Genomic DNA, 17,092 nt, shown 5'->3' with positions numbered 1-17,092 from the left:
AAAATCAACATATTCATCAAGTATTATTACAAATTAAATTTTTATCTAACAAGATCATTGACCTCAGCACTGTTGGTTTTTCTTCTGAAGACATTTACAAGCTTTAGAAAATGATACTAATAGTTATGCCACTACTTAACTCTCCCCATTCCAAATAATATTGCTATGCATGTTTACACAATGACTGACCTGATTTTAATTTTTTCAAATTGCATAAACTGTATTATTCAATAGTCGATTATGTTATAGCTTTACAAAGGTAAGCACAAACGGATTTTTCAAGTCCCTAATTCAAAAAGAAGGGTTTTCTCTTTATTACAAAGACAGATTGCCTGGTGAACTACAAATTTGAAGGGTGGAGTTGAACCATTGATTTCAACAGGGCCACAGGGCCAGCATGTTTCCCCCAAATGTCTATAACAGCTAGATATAATGTATGGTAACAGAATGTCCTTCTGTAACTTTGTAATTCTGATATGAAGCTGTATTATCTGAAAGGACCAAACCCACTACTCTCTAACATGCTTTTGACATTTGCACGCTGACAAGTTTGTCTGTGGCATCAACACTTGTTGCCTTGCAATCAGCAATCAGTCTGATCCATTAACTACAGCCGTGACTTAGTCATTGCCTTCTATAGAATATATCTTAATGAAAAAAGTCAAAGAGTTTTCTGAAAACTTTTAATAGCCTGCACTGCACAGAAAACTGTTAGAAAATGTTGCCACCTACTTTCCGTCTACTCTTAAAACACTGGCTTTCTAAATTAGTTTTATTCTTTTTGTAACTGCAGACGCTTTCTCCCAAGCACATGTCACATCACATGTAATTGGACTTGGTTTATTATATAAGTAAGGCATACAGTGTACTGCAGACTACATCATATACCTCTTCACTTTTCTATACACAGTATACAGTACTTTTAATGATATCCTTAGAGAGCTAGTCAAAGAGCTTGGGGGTGGAAGTGTGCTAGTGACTGTAGGTTCAGCTGAAACTCAGAAGGAGCTCAGGGTAGGATTTGTGGAATTTTGTTTGTTAGTTCTCCCTTAAAAGCTCTCCCTTCAGAGTAATAGGATGAGCATTGAATTCTGCCTCATGTTTGACAGACATGTAAAAAGAAGTCTCCCTTGGGCTGGAAAATATAATGAAAAAGAGACAAAAGAAATGGTAATACAACAAACATCACTGTAATCACTGAATCATCCTGACCATATCTATAAAGCAGAATGAAAATAGAATAAACTATTATAAAAAATTAATTTATATTTAACACTTTCTTCTTGTTTGATGAAGCTTTTCAGTTCCATGTAGGTAGTGTTATTGAAGTTCCACAGCTTTTGTATGCATACATTTCTTCCTTCTTCTCTATTGGATCATGGCCACAGAGAATGAATTAAAAAATAAATACTTACAAAATAGTTGTATGTCTGCAGAGTGTGTATATGCAAGGGAATCCCTAGTAAATTATGAACACTGTGCTATCTCAGAACATTTGATTACCCTATACAGTATCTAATGGGATCTATGGCAACAATTTATATGGTTTGGCAACAGCCATTATTTATGGCTCTGGAGAAGAAGCAATATATCTGAACCTAAACACAAATACAAATCTAAAATGATGGTCTGCATTTGAAGAATTCAGGGGAATAATTGTGCCTTAATACAGAGGTAGATATCCAGCCTCAGTATCGAAAAATGTGAATTTAACACATTATGGACATTGGCTTATCACAACTCATAATCAAGTATTAACTTGTAGTTTATATATGATCAGGTATTTGATTAGCACAGATACACAACAGATTTGATATACAAACTACTCTGAATACATTGAGTCAATAATGGTAGAATGAGCAACCATGACTAACATCCCTCAACAAGATGATTATATCTACCAAAGTCATTTTACAGAGGAGAAATAAAGACATTTCAGTAGGGCTCTTCCTCAGTGTGATTGTCTTGTGCTTTGAAAGTAAACACATTATGACTGTGTAGCATCTGGAGTCCATTATATTTTAACTATGTTTTATACAAGTGATGCTTCCCCTTAACAAATGTGCCTGAGAGATCACTATCTGTTATTTATTCTGCATTGATCATTTCAGGTTTTGCTTTTTGCTTTTTCAGACCCAACTAAATAAGAGTACAGAAAGAGGGTAAAATTGCTGACGAAAAGTCTCAGAAATTCAATTTAACATTATGATTATATTATCTATTATTTACTGGAAGAAAATCTTTGGAAACATACTAAACAGCAAAGTCATTTGGAAGCTGCTAGAAAGAAGGCTCAAAAGTCTACAGGCAAACATTCAGCCATAGTGAAGACAGAAAGTACAGCATAGAATTTCCAGTTAACCATTGCAAAAGACTGCCAAAGGAAGTGGTGGGCTGTGATTTCTTTAAGTTTTCACATTTTTTCTGGAAGTCTTGGAATAAAAACATCATTCAGCCTAAGTGTTCTAATGGTCTCCATTGGCCCCATATTTATAAAATTATGATTTCATAATGACTTAGTATAACCATAAAGAGAAACAATCTTTTTGATCGCCACTATGGAATAAAAGCATAAGGACGTGGGCAGGGGGAGAAGTTAGAACATTATTATAAAAGCAAGTATTCCTGAAAGGACCTACATTTACCAATGTAGGTTGAGTATCACCACTAGCTACAGTAAATGGAATAGTTGTCAGTTGATTAAAACCTAGATTAACAACACAGTCTCCTGCAATCTTTAACCATAGCATAGCTCAGTTTCCCATACTCCTGTGATCTATTTTGTGTTTTAACAGCATGAGGCTTTGAACACCTCCTTGAACCTAGCACTGAAATTTAGATATTTCCATCTAAGAATGTAATCTGAAAGGTCTACACTGTTGTATGTCTTTGGTGGAACTTGCTGAGGTTTTTCCTGGTCTGACTGAAAGTCTCCTGGATGCACACTGTCTAGAAAGGCAAGCTCCTCTACCTGGTCTAAAACTCCATTGCAACGTGGGTGCTTTTCCACCATATGTCTCCACCTATGTGAGGCACAGCTTCTAAACATCATGAACATAACTTGCCTTCCCTAGTATCCATGGCAGTGCTGAGAGGCTCTGTTCCCTCCTCCTTGCAATGAGTTGATATAGTCACTGGATACAAAACTGAAAAGAAAAAAAAAAAAAAAAAAAAAAGAAAAAAGTGAATCAAGAACCGGAACACAGATTTTTCTCTCCCTGATCAGTCACTTACATTGTCAGATTCCCTTTCTATTGATATCTTCTCCCAGAATGATGTTCCATAATCAGGCAGGAAATGGGACTTGTGATTTGAAACCATCCCAAGTACTAAAATGAACAAGGGTTCACACTTCTTGGCAGTTAGCTCAATCCTTAGTCTACTCGTCAGCAAAATCATACTGTCTGAAAAACAAATGAACTACAAAGAGGAAGTTCCAGCACTTTCCTGGTCCTTTTATTCCTTTATACATAGATTTAGGCAGAGTCTCATCAGCACATTTCTTCTCTGGTCTGAACCTTCAGTTAACACTGATCTCACAGTCGCAGAGACCATAGAGGGAGCCCAAGGATTAGAATGTTTGGCCTTAAATGTTTATTATGTTCCCCGTATCACTACAGCTCACTAAAAACAGAGTCATAATGCATGGGAGAGTGGAATAACAGGACACAAAGGTAATTTTTAAGACAACTTAAGACTATTTTTATTTATTTTTATTTACTTTTTATTTACTTATTTATGCACAAGCAAAATTCTGAACTATACTTGATCTACCTACTCAAGCTTCATAAAAAAGATTCACTGCTCTCAAAGTTGAAGAGGAGTCAGATGTGCCTACAAGGAAAGAACCTGGTCCACCAACCCTAGACCATGCAAGTCCACCAGGAAGAAACAGTAAGTCATTGTGACTCCCTGCTCTGGGGAACAGAGACACCCATCTGTCAACCTGACTAAACATCTGAAGAGGTTTGTTGCCTGCCAGGGGCCAGGATCTGGGATGTTGTAGAGGGACTGCTGAAGCTCATCTGTCCCTCTGACTATGACCCCCTGCACTTATTCCACTTGGGCACAAATGATACTGCCATGGAAAACTTGGACAGTATCAAAAGTGACTACAGTGTTCTAAAACTAGTAGTCAAGGACATGAGAGCTCAGGCAGTGTTTTCCTCAATCCTGCCATCGAGGGGAAAGGGTGTGAGGAAAAGAGCATTAATAGGACAAGTCAATAATTGGTTGCAGAACTGGTGTTGGTGACCAGGTTTGGGGCTCTATGACCATAGGACCCTGTTTACAGATCAGTGTCTGCTTGCAAGAGATGGGATCCTCCCCACGAAGAAGGATAAAGCTATTTTCACCAACAGGATGGCTGACATCATCATGAAGGATGTAAACTAAGAATGACAAGGGAGAGAGAGAGTAACCAGCAGTCCTGTGAGGGAGTGACAGACAGGGTCCCTGAGCAAAGGCCATGGGGCGATGTGACAAGAAGGGATCACAAAATCAACAAAATGGGTGGTGATCAGTGGCACGAAGTCTAGTTGGAGGGCAGTAACTGGTGGTGTACCCCAGGGGTCAATAGTGGATCCAGTTCTGTTTAACATCTTCGTGAACGTTTGGGATGATAGGGCAGAGTGTACCCTCAGTAAGTTTGCTAATGACACAAAACCGGGAGGAGAGGCTGATATGCCAGAGGGTTGTGCTGCCATCCAGAGGGACCTCGAAAGGCTGAAGAAATGGGTAGACAGGAGGGAACCTCATGAAGTTCAACAAGGAGAAGTGCAAAGTCCTGTACCTGGGAGGAAAAACCCCATGCACCAATACATGTTGGGGGCCACGCAGCTTGAAAGTAGCTTGGTGGAAAAGTACCTGGGGATTCTGGTAGACACCAAGTTGAACATGAGCAGGCAATGTGGCCTTGCAGCAAAGAAGGCTAATGGTGTCCTGGGCTGCATTAGAAGTATTGCCAGCAGGTCAAGTGAGGTGATCCTTCCCTTACACTCACACTGCTGAGGCCACACTTGGAGTAATGCATCCAGTCCTGGGCTCCCCAGTACAAGAGAGACATGGACATACTGGAGATAATTCAATGAAGGGACACAATGATGATTAAGGGACTGGAGCATCTCTCCTACGATGAAAATCTGAGAGAGCCAGGATTGTTCAGCGTGGAGAAGAGGAGGCTCAGGTGGGATCTCATCAATGTATATAAATGTCTTAAAGGGAGGGTGCAAAGAGGACAGAGCCAGGCTATTTTCACCCAGTGACAGGTACCCAGTGACAGGACCAGAGGCCAATGGGCACAAACTGAAACACAGGAGGTTCCCTCTGAACATCAGGAAACACTTCTTTTACTGTGAAGGTGACTGAGCACTGGCACAGGTTGCTCAGAGGCGTGGTGGAGTCTACATCATTGGAATTATTCAAAAGCCATCTGGACAAGGTCCTGGGAAACTGGCTTTAGGTGGCCCTGCCAGAGCAAGGGGTTGGACCTGATGACCTCCAGACATCCCTTCCAACCTCAAGCATTCTGTGATTCTGTGATGTATGGAACAGCTTGCTTTCTCAATTTGAACATGCAGAGAAACAAATCACTTCATACCTACCACTACACACATGAACCCTACCATCATTCTTCCATCCTTGTCCTAAAGTTTTTTTCACTAGTTCTTTCTTCAACAGAGATTGTGTAAAGAACGAACATGTAGAGCAAAGAAAGAAAATGCCTGCCCTCTCCCTCTTTCCCAATCTTTTATGTATGAATAAATGCCATATGAAGAAATATTTTTATTTTAATTTTAGACAAACCAACTTTGAACTTGAGCTGCAACATAAAATCAATAAGCTACTATGTATTTATATTTCAATGGCAATAAAAGCCTACTTAAGGACTTGGGTTAAAGGTTCTCAACAGTTAAAATTATTAATCCACTCAGGTACTTTTTCTAATTATAATCCCTGAGTAGGCAGATACTCAAAATGGCAGGGAGAGGTTGCAGCTTTCCCTGTTTCTCCTAAAATACATTGCATGCACTTAGTACCTTTTGAGAAAATGTCACTTACTTTGCATTCTGAGTTCCAGATGCTCAGGTTGTCTGCATGCAGATGACAGATTAAGACCTTTTTATAGCTAATTATATGATGGGGGAGAAAAAAAGTCCTCCCAGAGACTAAGTTGAATATGTAAATATAGAAAAACATCATTAGTTTGGTATGAAATGGAAAAATTTTAGCTTTAAAGAAAACTGCCAGAAAAGGATTAAGGTTTCAGCAAGTATCTCACAATTTATCTACACTTTGTTTAATGTAAAGGAAAGCACTAGAGGGTCACAAAATTCACAGTATTTCAACTTACATTAGTCTTTAGTCACTTCTCTGAATTCTTGCATGATGCCACATAATGCACACATAAAACCATCCTGATAAATCAATAGTCCTAATACTTATGGTTGTCAGGAAATTTCAGATTTAGTTGCGAGTTCCTTTTTAACTATATTTACAGTTGATTATAAAATTAAAAATACAATTTTTAAAGATATAAAGATTTAAATACTGAAATGGAATTCTGAAAAGTACATAGCAAAAACAAAAAATTCTTAGATTGTGGTACATTTAACACTGGTTTCATATGGACCCCAAATTTAATAGCAATAGATTGGTATTTATCAGACGAGAAAAAGTATTTTAGCTGCATGAAAAGTGAAATATCACGGAATCATAGAATCACAGAATGGTTTGGGTTGGAAGGGATCTTAGAGATCGTTTAGTTCAAACCCCGCCCTGCCATGGGCAGAGACACCTTCCACTAGACCAGGTTGCTCAAAGCCCCATCCAACCTGGCCTTGAACACTGCCAGGGATGGGGCATCCACAACCTCTCTGGGCAACCTGTTCCAGTGCCTCACCTCCCTCACAGTGAAAAATTTCTTCCTCACATCTAATCTGAATCTACCCTCTTTCATTTTAAAACCATTACCCCTTGTCTTATCACTAAATGCGCTTGTAAAAACCCCCTCTCTGGCTTTCTGGTAGGCCCCCTTTAGGTACTGGAAGGCTGCAGTAAGGTCTCCCTGGAGCCTTCTCTTCTCCAGGCTGAACAACCCCAACTCTCAGCCTGTCTTCATAGGAGAGGTGTTCCAGCCCTCTGATCATCTTCATGGCCCTCCTATGGACCTGCTTCAACAGGTCCATGTCCTTCTTATGTTGGGGGCCCCAGAGCTGAATGCAGTACTCCAGCTGAGGTCTCGCGAGAGCAGAGTAGAGGGGGAGAATCACCTCCCTTGACCTGCTGGCCATGCTTCTTTTGATGCAGCTCAGGATAGGGTTGGCTTTCTGGGCTGCAACTGCACTTTGCCAGGTCATGTTGAACTCCTCATCTACCAAAACCCCCAAGCCCTTCTCTGCAGGGCTGCTCTCAATCCACTCATCGCCCACCCTGTTATTTGTGCTTGGGATTGCCCTGACCCAGGTGCAGGACCTTGCACTTGGCCTTGTTGAACTTCATGAGGTTCACACAGGCCCACCTCTCAAGCCTGTCAAGGTCCCTCTGGATGGCATCCCTTCCCTCCAGCGTGTCGACCGCACAACACAGCTTGGTGTCATTGGCAAAGTTGCTGAGGGTGCACTCAATCCCACCGTCCATGTCACCAACAAAGATGTTAAACTATGCCGGTCCCAATACCGACCTGTGAGGAACCTAGTCATCACTGCTCTCCACTCAGACATTGAGCCATTGACCGCAACTCTTTGACCGCAGACAATTCCTTATCCACCAGGTAGTTCACATGTCAAATCCGTGTCTCTCCAATTTAGAGACAAGGATTTTAACAACTTTGTTCATTTATGGATGTAATATGTAAGTCATAAGAATATCCTAAGTCAAAGCAAGACTCACTACTGACTGATGAGCCTAATTCTTAAAAGATCACAAGACTTACTACTGACTGATCAGCCTAATTCTTTAAAGATCACAAGTCCAGAAGCTATTAAGTAGTAACCCAAAACAATGATTGTTACTAAGATATATGAATTTAGCTAGTGAATATACAGAATTCATGAATGTACAGAATACATGAATATATAAAAATGTGCATTCATAATTTCTTACAGGCCAGTTTTGACACCTAATCTAATCAGGGAAATGATGTTAAAAATAAAACTTAGAGTTACAAGAATTATTGACACATGTACTTAATTTTCTTTTGTATACTTTATCCATTAAAACTATTTAAATCTACTATGAACATTTAATTCTGGACAACCAAATACAATGTAATAATTTTCCTTTTGAATAAGTATCAAAGATAGAAAATGTAAGCACAATGGTCTTTTATGCTGAGCACTGTAGTTTAATAGTAAGACAAATTAGTATAAACAGCCACATAATCAGACATTCTACATTGATATTGATGCCTTTTAATACCCTCTCACATGGCTACAAGTGCTAATTCATGCAAGTTTTCTGCTTTCAACACCACTACTACTGCATCAACATGTCACCTAAATAACTGTAATTAAGCATTCTCCGTAGCTGTTGATTACAGTATGCTGATGAACATTCCCACTGGATTTAGCAGCCTCTTTCATAACAACGACAATAATCATCTCATATTATAATGTCTGTGCTTCTGAAGACTTCTTAAATAATCTAAAATTTAAATTGTACAGACTGTTGATTATTGCAATCTAAAGTTCAACAGGAGCTTAATCAAAAAGGTTCAAGTATCACATCACTGACATCTATTAAGCAATATGGTAATATACATTTTGGGAAATAAATACTTAAGCTACTTGGTCTTTCAACCAAAGTAAACTTTTTACAAAGGTCCATTGCCCTTTTGAAAAGAGCACTGGAACTTCTTATGTCAGTTTCTGTTGCAAGGAATGAAACAAATTTTTCTTTCTTTTCAGTGAGGATTTCTTCATTTTGTTAAGGTCCTTGTCATTTTGTATTGAGCATAATGACATTCAAAAAGCCAAAGTGCAGAATGATGTCTCTTATTGAGACTTTTTGTTATTATCTTTATGGTTTTGAAAGCTAATGGATCACATTTCTCTGAACTGAAACCAGGAAAATTCAATTGTACGGTAGTCACCTGCACCTGTGTACTGTCTGTGATGATCTCTAAACTCCTTGCAAACTGTATTACTTACATTCTGTTATCTTGCTGTTATTCCTGCATAGAAAGTTATTCCATGCAAGGAGTGGGAACCCCTTTGGTTTATCCCATCACAGATGACTTAAGAGGCTACATTCCTTTGAATACGTGGACATCAGCAGAAAGAAGTTGTCCTGGTTTCAGCTGGAACAGAGTTAACTGTCTTCCTAGTAGCTGGTATGGTGCTATGTTTCGAGTTCAGTATGAGAAGAATGCTGATAACGCTGGTGTTTTCAGTTGTTGCTAAGTAATGTTTAGTCTAAAGTCAAGGATTTTTCAGCTTCTCATGCCCAGCCAGTGAGAAAGCTGGAGGAACACAAGAAGTTGTCACAGGACACAGCCAGGGCAGCTGACCCAAACTGGCCAACAGGGTATTCCATACCGTGTGACGTCCCATCTAGTCTATAAACTGGGGGGAGTGGGGGTGGGGGATCGCTGCTCGGGGACTAGCTGGGTGCCGGTCGGCGGGTGGTGAGCAATTGCACTGCTCATCATTTGTACATTCCAATCCTTTCATTATTGCTGTTGTCATTTTATTAGTGTTATCATTATTAGTTTCTTCTTTTCTGTTCTATTAAACCGTTCTTATCTCAACCCACAACTTTTATTTCTTTCCCCGATTTTCTCCCCCATCCCACTGGGTGGGGGGGAGTGAGTGAGCGGCTGCGTGGTGCTTAGTTGCTGGCTGGGGTTAAACCACGACAGAAGTATTTTAATTTTGTTTCCTAATTGTAGTCCATGTTCAACACAGTCAAATCTTTTGTTAAATCACATACAAAAATGCAAGTCTGTGATGGCTTTCTCTACAATTAGTAAGGAACATACTTAACATGAAATTCATATGTCAGGAAAGACTAGTACAGAACCTGTGCTACCAATTTCTGGCAATTTTTAGAAATAAGTAATCATTCTCCCCCCACCCCCCCCCCGCCAAAATGCTGCAGGACATAACGTATCTCAGCATAACTGCCCTCTAAATGTTCTTCCTTCTCATTCTCATTAGTAATTTTACACATATATACAGGATTATTTTGTTAGCCTATTTTTTAAAAATACATATATATTCTTTTTATCTTTGGATCAAAGGTGTTTCTCTGATCCCTTTATTTCTTCATTTACCACATCTCTTGTTCAAGATGCTCTTAATGCCCATCTTTGTTAATAGAGGAAAGGCAATTATCCTTCAGACAGAATATCTATGGAACCATTCCAGAAATTCTCCTGGACTAATAAGGCACAATTCCATTTAAATCACTGAAGTTTTGCTAAGTCTGTGAGGGTCTGGGTTGAGATATCTTCTCTGAGTATTCATTTTGACTACATTGTTTCCTGGGAAATAAAGGACAATGAAGAAATAAACACGTAAGACCCACATTTGCATGAAATACAGAGCTTTATTGGTTTCTATCTTCTATACTGTGAAAGACATTCATCTTCCTCACTGCAGTTTCTTGATATAGCATCAACAAAACCATTTATTGCTTCTTAAAAGCTTTCTCCAAGAAAAGCATTTCTCTGACAGCACAATAAGCCATGTGAGATGTACATGTACATATATGTGTGCACATACATGTATTTATACATATGTGTGTTCATTTGTCAGGTGTATTAACAGCTCATGGTCAGATATTTGAAACTACAGGCATGGAAATGAAGCAACTCATATGCTTGTGTCATTTGTAGCATCCAGCTTTAATGTTATTTTCAAAGTGTCTTTATTACACCTTCCCATCCAATTGAAAATGCATTAGCAAAAAGGCAATGCTCTTTCAATAGGGGAACAAACCTCCAGTGTATAAGCACAACTTTTAAATCTTACATTGACAAAAGCGGTTGAAAGGGACAGAGGGAAACAGAGTTAGGAAAATGAAGATATTTTATCCTAGAGCAAGAAATATTAGTGATTCTTTAAAGCAAGCTGGTTTCAGCAATTCCGTTTTGGTGTGCAAATACACAGGAGCAATAACTAGAGAAAAGACACAGAAGCAAATGCCTCAGAATATCCTTCCACACCAGCTCTTCCACTTTCTGCATTACTTTTCCTCCTCAATCTTAGGATGCTCTGGCCTTCTCTAACTGTTACCATTCAAAGCTTTTTTGAGAGATTCTGTTGACCTTTAAGTTCCAGGCAGAAGTTAAGTTTACCTACTGTAGCATATCCATATGAATGGTCTGGGAAAAAAAACAGGTCATTTTTGCCCTTTAATTCCCCGTAATACAAGAGAAAAGAGTAAGGGTGGAAGGAAATCAATCGTAACTTATCCCTTGACGAGTATCAGCAAACACTGTGTCACAAAACCAATGTGAAGAAATGGAGTATAGATTTTCTGCTGACATTTGTAAAGTGTTTGTGTCAAAGTATTTTTCTAATATAGCAAAGGTTACAGTTTAACAAATTAAAGCACATGTTTCTTTTGAACTGACATGCTGGTCATTTGGGTTAATTTAAATGGCTTGTGTTTTTCTAATAAACTTTTAACCTAACCCACTGTGATTATGGCCACTCTTTGCATTAATCTGCCATAAGTAATTGCTTTTTCATCAAAATGAGCTGAATGACAACAGTGTAATAGTCCATGACTTTATCTAATACAATTTGGAGGAAATACTATATGCCACTTAAAATGTGCCCAGAAGTGAATTTGCATTTGAAAAACCTAAGCAATGATTTAGGTTTAATACCTATAATTTCTGATGGCTCAAGTGCTCTTTGATATTACTGGAATGCTTGAACAAGATAACTACTTTCCTGTGAGTTATAGCTTCTGTCATTAAATTTCCTAACAAAGACAAAACCTGTCTTTGTTTTCCTTCTTTTTTTTTTTTTTTAAATAGTTTATATAAATATTTAGTGCTTTTGAACTATAGTGTGACAAACTATAAGGAAGACAGCATAAATGCAAAGTCGTCATTGGATTGTCATGCATTACCTCAGTAATGATCATCCTAGGAAATTAATTCCACTTGAACTAATAAATGAACATGAAATATAATTTTGCAAGTCATTCTTTATGCTCTGCTCTCAGTGCTTTTTTTCTCACATATGCAAGTCTTTTAGGAAAATCCTTCATAAATGTAGTATCATTATAAAGAATTCCATAAATGTTCTATGTGTGATTCATGAAAATATGTTGACTTCCTAGCAGACTGTTCAGTACTAGTGCCAATGAATTTCGTTGTATGTAAAAAACCCAACCAACCAACCAAACAAACCCCAAATGTTTTGTTTTGTGTATTAAATAAGAAAAAATGTTTTAGAAGACACCCATTTTCCAAATAATTGAGATAATTTTGATATCAAAGCCATGGGGTGGATTCTTCTTTTTTAATTCTTAAGATTTCAGTGAGATGACAAAAAGTAGGAAATGTAGTATCAAACTCTAACTGGTCCCTTCGTAAGAATGGTGTCACTCATATTATGTGTTCACCGGTATGCCCACAACTTTAAGTGAGCATCTTTAAATTATTTACAGTGCTACATATGAGCAAAATGGTTTTTAGTTTTCCATTGCCATTAGTGTCTAGAGCACAATAAGTAAATACGTGATGACTTCCCAAGCTTTCAACATTTAACTAAACCTTCACAGATTTTGCCTAACTGCACATACATGCACGTAACGCTTACTGTGAATGGTATATGAAAGGCCTCTCAAGAAAATGAACTGTGTTGAAGAGGATAAATAAAATCTTTCTAGTTCTGAGGTTAGACTCTCTCATAAAGAGGATTGGACCATGTGTTCTCAGGATTCCTTCATAGATGAAGAGCATGGCAGAAGCCTCCTTCATTCAATGTTTAAATTACGTGATCAACACTTGTACAATGTGTCTCTGCATAATACAACAAATGAAATGCCTTTTCAAAGAATAGTTTCCACATTTTCCTCTGCTGAATATAATAATGAGAATCAATCATTACAATAAACATTATATAACTCCAAAACCCAAGAATATGCAAAGAATCAACCTATTGTGTAACAATAATCAATCAACTACTGAACAGTCCGTGCTAATATGAACTTGTGGGTGTCCTTGACACAATTCTTGTTTAAGAGCAATAAATTCTTACACATGGTTGTGTCATGTCCTGGGCTCAAACATAACAAGGCTTTATAAGAAAAGGCAAAAACTCTGAGATTACTTTCACTTACCTTTAATTGTTGTTAACCACTGTTTTATTTTTAATATTACAATTTTAATCAACCTTTAAAATATAATATAATATCATTTTCAAATGAATGAATCTGTTTCAATAAGGACCCTACTATGTATAGTCAACAGAAGTTAAAACAAAAAAATTCCATTAACACTCAGGATTGATATTGTAATGATCTATACTGGAGGATGAAAACTTACTACAAATATGAAGGTAAAGTGTTCTAAAGGGCAAGTAATTAGGACAAGACAGTTAAATACCAGCTAACACACAGATACTTTGCTGACTCTCTTGATGTAAGCTGTTCAGATATAACAGAATTTCCATTTTATTTACCCTATAAAATGTGAATATTCTACTTCTTTGAAACTCAGACTCGTGTTCTCATAAAGTGAATGTGACAGTATGTACATATTTAGTTTAACTTGCTTAATCCCTTCAATACAGCATTCTCCAATGACAGGTTCAATTTTTATTTTTTTTTCCATGTAGTTCTGAAGTAATGAGTTTATGAGATACAGAGAATTTGCAACAAAATGTTTTTCATTGCAGAAATACAGCTTTGTCAAAATTCAAATACTTTGTACTCACAAACTTGATCAGCAGCAAATTTTGCTCTTTAGACTTGTTTCTTGAGATCAGGAGAGACTTCTGACTTATTCTTCAAATAAGGGAATAAACAGCTCATGAATATGAGATGTAAATTTTTCATCAGGTAAGATGACCAGGGATATAAACTTCTTTTCTCCCACAGCTCATTAGCCTCCTGATCATGGGCTTTGGCCTTGCAGGAGCATAATTTTGGGTGACTTTGGTTTTTTCCACTATGCACGCAAACCACCAAAATGCTTCGGAAACTCTTCAATTTCATTTCAGTTTGGAACAGGAATTCAGAAGTTTTGCAGGCAGGGACAAAAATTACCTTCCTGCCTTTTTTCTGTCCTCTGAATTGCCAGTTATTTCCCTATTACTCTTTTTAGTGCATGCTGGTCCTTTCAAACCTTCCACATTGTTGCAGTCTTTGTCATGCTCCCTTCTAGACAGTATGAATTAATTAAAAAAAAAAAAAAAGGTGACCACTCAGAATGCCACAGGATCACTTGCAAAACAGAGGTGCACATACACAGAGAGTTACTGTGACTCTAAACTACTTGCTCTTGATCTTTCTAGCGAACTCAGGTTCTGTCTAGATGTGAAACAACTGTGATACTGCAGGGTGGTCCTGGATCAATGCACATGGTGGATACCTCACACTAATAAACTTGTATGTGATGACAGTGCTAATGTGCAACACACTCTTAACTCATTTCATCAGCACAGTTCCCAGAAAGAAACTAATAAAGCATAAAGCACATCTGTTTGTGTCAACCTAGAAAAGAAGCAAAGTCAAAATTACCTGTATCCTCTACCATTCAAAGAATTAGCATGAGCATTTCAATTTACGTAGTATCAGAAAAGGCGAAGAGAGATGGCAATATCAATACGCTACAAAAAGATAAGGGGAAATGAATCTGCATAAACCCCTACTCTTGCCTGTGGCTTGTCTGAGCAAACTGAGCTCCAAACTCTAGCAAAATTTGGCAAAACTCTGGTCAGCATCAGAATCCCTCCCACTCAGTTGTGTCTAGCAGCTTCAGTTCTCCCCAGACAACTGAATGGCAAAATGGCCCTAGGTTGCTGATCTTGAGGGAGTGAGTGGTGAAATGTGTTTCCTGAGCTGATAGAAACAGGAAGAATTCCAAAGGCAGACCGAAAAGATCAGAAATATGCCTTTGGTCATTGGGGTTTGATTCAGGACAATAACTGAGGAAAAGATATTATTTTACTGTATTTCTAAGTCGTATCAGGGAGTGCTCAGACTTAAGAGGATGCATGCTTCTTTTCATAGAGTGTATGTATGACTAAAATAAAGTAGTATTGTGCTGAGAATTAAAATACTGAACAGTAACATTCATCTGATGATAGAAGAAGGAACAATCTGAGACCCGCACAAGAGTTTGTGCCCATTTTTCATTGCAGCTGCTCAAACACAAGGTAGAAACCTTACCTTTCTCAATCTGTTAAAAGATTATTCCAGAAATAAAAGAAAAGAAAATTTACCCTAGAATACAATCAGGACAAATTACTAATGCAAAATTTGGCTTCAGTATTGGTTTTTGAACAACAGTTTACTATTTTTGTTAAAAGCATCACTTAACATTTACTTTGGGCTAGGTACTATATAAACATACAGAAACAGACAGGCCTTGCTCAGAAGACCTAGGCATCTAAACAGAAAAGGCAGATCAATGTCATTACTGATACAGAATTTGTAACTGTTTTCCTTGATTTACTAGTTTTGATTTTTTTAAAAAAGGCTCCTTCGTTCTTGTCTCTCTTGCTACAAATCAAACTAACTCCTGGTGTTCCGTCTTCCCTCCACCTTTCAATGGATGAGAAAGCAACACTGTGACTTTGTTTCCTCAGTGCCACTAGAAGTGACTAATTCTAACTCATGATGCTGAACGAAGTACACTGTCTATTGACTTGCAATCTTCTCCATTTTATATATTTAAATAAGATTTGAGTTAATTACTTTGGAGATCATTTACTTCTGGTTGTGGTGGGAAGCTATCACTTCTCATACTCTAGACTTTTGAAATGTAAGAAGTCATATGGGACTGCTTTTAATTGAGGACTTCCAGTAGAAGTGTTCTTATATGACTGTGATATCCTTCTATTCAAAAAACATGAAATATTTGTTATGTATCTGGTTCACCTACATCAGACAAGGCTGTCCTTTCTGCCCTGAAGAATTCCCTTTTCATCTCCTTACTTGATCTGTCACAACTTTTGACATAACCAGAATTTTAATGCACTTTAACCTACATCACAATCTCTTGCTCCTATAAAAAACATAAAACTGTAAAATTGGATTAGCACCATAGACTGCAATATGTAATTTTAAATCAGTAAAAAAATAGGGTTGTAGACCAGGATTTAGGAAGTTCTGACTCCCATTAGATTTGACAGGGAAAGAAAAGGGAATAGAAAGAAAGCAGTACTTGGATTCTGAGGAATGAGCTTATTAATACTTATAGCTCTAGACTATGATTATTAGGCATTTAAATATTTTGCTGTGATGCCTAACTAGGAAAGTAAGCTCTGTAATAAAATATGCAAAAATGGTTTGAAAAGGGGGAGGGAAGTTCATAAAATTAACAGACTTAGAGAATTTTAAAAATATAATATGGAAATAAAATAGAAGTATTCAAAATTATTTCAAGGACTGTCATGTAGAAGCACACGTAAACAATCCCACTGACTAATCAGAGCCTAAGTCTTGTGAATAGCTGGTAAGAAGAAATATTGAAGTTTGGGGGGGAACATAGGTGTGAAATCATTTTAATGTGCATCTCTAAAATAATATAGGTTATGTATGATAACCTGTGTTACAGGTGAACTAGATACCTGAGATGTGTATTTCAGCTAGATGTCTCTAGATTTTGTTTATATAGATGAGATTTTCAATAGCAACAAATAACTTTGGGTGCCTAGCATGAAATAGCTTAAGGGCACATAATATTAAAATGAATTCTGTGTATGGTTTCTCTATTTAATTACAGTGATTTCTTTTGAAAACTTTGCCCAGCATAGACACAGGTCTGTAAACTGTGAGGAAGAAAATATAGCCTTCCTTTTCACCATTGTAGATAATCCCAGTCCATATGCTCAAAATCTATCACAGCTTTTCAAATCAGAGATGTTCATTACTAGAATGTTAAAGTTTCTTCCACATATTTAAG

The sequence above is a fragment of the Aquila chrysaetos genome, chromosome 2 (genome assembly GCF_900496995.4).
Source record: "Aquila chrysaetos chrysaetos chromosome 2, bAquChr1.4, whole genome shotgun sequence".
Taxonomy (NCBI): domain Eukaryota; kingdom Metazoa; phylum Chordata; class Aves; order Accipitriformes; family Accipitridae; genus Aquila; species Aquila chrysaetos.
This window is presented reverse-complemented; position numbering follows the sequence as displayed.